The sequence below is a fragment of the Blastomyces gilchristii genome (genome assembly GCF_000003855.2).
Source record: "Blastomyces gilchristii SLH14081 genomic scaffold supercont1.25, whole genome shotgun sequence".
Taxonomy (NCBI): domain Eukaryota; kingdom Fungi; phylum Ascomycota; class Eurotiomycetes; order Onygenales; family Ajellomycetaceae; genus Blastomyces; species Blastomyces gilchristii.
In genome coordinates, this window is record NW_003101657.1 from 629,258 (window position 1) to 632,756 (window position 3,499).

Below are 3,499 nucleotides of genomic sequence, written 5' to 3' on the forward strand. Positions count from 1 at the left end.
CTTTTATATTGATTATAAAAATTCTCTTTAAATACTGTTTATATTCTTTCTCTTTAGATAGTTCACTTATTTATAAGTCTATAAGAGATTCAAGCTTTTCTCTTCAGAGAGATATCTTCTCATAATCAACTTTTTGAACATTTAAAGAAGAAAATTAATTTTTAATCAGTGAGCATAGTTTGTACAGTTGAGAAGACATTTTCTTTGAAGAATTATTTTCATTTCAATCAAGAAATCTATTTCAATTCAGTTTATTTTCATAGTTAGTTAATAAAAATGAAGAAGAGACTCTTTCTCTAATTATATGATTTGAGCTTATCTTTATAACTCTCAGAGTATAGTCTGTACAGGTCTTTTCAAATCTAATAGTAGAAGAGAGAATTGAAGGTTCAATTTTCATTGCTTTAATAGAAGATGATTTGAATACTCTCAGAATTCTTCTCAAAGCTCTGTTTTACAGACTTTGAAAGAGTTCAGTGAAATTTTCTTGATTATTTCATTAAACTTGAACTTCATAATCCACTACTGAAATAATACAGGCTATATATAACTGTCTTATAGCCTGGAAGAATAGATATCTCTCTCTGTATTTAATAGTCTGATTATGTTGTTTAATAGTCTTTCTGTCTTGACAGTTCTTTATTAAATATAATATTTAAAATTTAACTTGGAGTTTAATCATACTTCTAATCATTTGATATTTAAACTGGGTTTAATCTCTCTATTTAAAAGAGTTAGAGATAGTTCTTTCTCATTGAATCTAGAAAAGAAATCAATTAACTCAGTTTTATTTATATTAAAATGAATTTAATTGATATCTGCACTAACAAAGATTTTCTTTACAGCTTTTTCAATCACTTTTAAATTCTCTTTGATAGTTTTTAAGCTGTAGACTAGATCAATATCATTCACATAACTCAGAGATCATACTATTTTCATATTTCTATTTTTGAATAGATATGCAGTGTATATTGTAAATAAAATAAGTGAGATTGAAGATTCTTATAGTACTTCTATTTTTATCTCAGTCTTGTCTTATTTTATTCCATCAAAGAAAAGTTGTATGATTCTTTTAGACATAAAACAGTCAACTCATTTTATTAGAGAAAGTGGCAGTTTTAACATCTTCAAAGTCTGAATTAACTTTAACTTTGAAACATAATCAAATGCTTCTTTTATATTAATAAAAACTGCAGTTGAGACCAGATCTTCATACTTTGCTATTTGAATATCATGAATAACTGAGAGAACAGTGTCAATTATAGAACATTGTTTTCTATCTCTCATTTATTCACTGAATAAAAGAGAGTTATTAATAGAGCTTATAAAAGATAGTTAAGTAGTTATTTTCTTTTCTAAAACCTTTTCTAGACAGTTCAATAGAGATATTACTCTATATAACTTAGAAATTGAAGTTTTTCTATTAGATTTTGTAAAAATCACTTTAGTGACTTCTCTTCAGCATTCAGAATAATATTCATTTTTTAAGAGATTGAAAAATAGCTTAAAATATTCATTCTTTAAGTAGAAGTATGTATTTTGAATAATTAAGTGATTAATTGAATCAGGCCCTGCAGCAGTTTTAACTGAACTTGAGAAGATAGCTGACTCTAATTCATCTTATGTAAGATCAGGTCATTCTCAGTCATTTTCATTAATATAGTTAAGAAGTGATATATTCTCTTCCTCTGAATCTGAATCTGATGAGTTTTGAAAGAGAATTCTCATGAAAGCTTGACATTTTTTCTCAAAAGAGTTTGCTGTATATAATTCATTCTAAAACTTATATTCTAAGACTGAAAGTTTTGCTACACTTCTTGTTTTAGTATAGTTAAAAGCTTTAAAAACTTTCTTTTCTTAAACTTCTTCAAGAAATTTATTTCAGTAGTCTGTTTTAGCTCTTTTAATATCTGAAAAATATTCATTTCTGACAGCTTTGAACTCTTTATTACATATTACATCATTCTTTCAATCTTTTCTAGCAGTAGTTAATTATTTCCTTTTAAATGTGATATTCTCATTTCATCAAGGTTTGAAATACTCAGAAGACTTTCTCTTTGAAATATTATCTCTAACACTTATTAGAATAATAGATGTAATAAGCTTCACTCTATTCTTAAGCATTTCATTTAAGATATCTTGATCAGAATTTCAATATAACTCACTCTGCTTTTCAGATTGTAACAGTTTTATATTTTCTTCAACTACTTTTCAATCAGCTTTTTCAAAGTTAAACTGATTAGAGAGAAGAGAGTTTTTACTACTGAAACTAATATCTTATTAGTCATTTTTAATCATAGTTATTAATATCTCTGCTATATAATTCTCAGTATAACTACTGATCAATGATTCAAATTCAATTAATATCTTTTAATAAGTTCAGTTCTCATCAATATAATGACATATAACTTCTATAAATATAAGATTGTTTATACTAGTTCATGCATTCACTGTGAGAGACACTCTTTAATAATTCTTCAACTCTGATTCTAGATATTATATATTAACTTTATAGTATATCTCAAGATTGAACTGAAGACATAATCAATGTGAAATATAAAGATTTGAATTAAGTATTTAAAGAAGTGTTCAGAATTTGAAGTTTTCAATTAATTGAAAAGAAAGATTTAGAGATATACACATACTGTAAGAGGTCTACACTGAATAGATTGATATAATATATAGATCTTATATAACAAAGTAAAAAACATTAAAGAAGAAAAGAAAAGAGAGAAACTGCAGAAATCAGTAATCAGAATGAATATTTATACATGTATGTAGTAGTGTACATAGTGAAGCTTCAGAGCAGAAGAATAGAAATTCTGTAGGTTTTCAGCTGAGAATCAGTGACAGAATCAGTGACTAAGAATCAGAGTGATAGAAATCTGTGAAGTGTAACAGAATAGTCTATATAATTGATTAAGTGCAGCCTGTCACATTAGCCCTCTCTTTTCAGAAGTGAGATTGTGTGTAGCTCTCATTGATCAAGAGCTGCTGTTTCAGATAATATGAAGCTCAGAGTTCAGATCAGACAATTATAGCTAACTCATTTCACAAGATATTATCAGCTACAGCTGCAGAGTCTCTTATCAAGAATATTCTCAATCTCTCACTTAAGTTCATTATCTTCTTCTACAATCTCTGATAACTGTCAATTGAAAGTTAGTTGAGAAGGAAACAGGTCAGTAGCAGTGCAGCTGTGTAAGCTTGTATAAAAGATATTATGAATTTCTGATAATATGTTAAGATAGTAATTATAACTGTCTAGAACTTCTATTATCTCATATTTAACATAGTAATAATTCAGTGTATGAGATGAGTATGTGATTTATATATTCTTAAGATTTAATCACATCAGAGCTTCTATCTCATATTACTAAGTAGAATCTCAGTGAACATTAGTTTAATCTTCTTGATTCTGTTTAATACTCATCATGAAGGCTTCTGCTCAATTATAAGCATTTCAGAGCTTTGTTACTATATTATTAATAATCTGAAT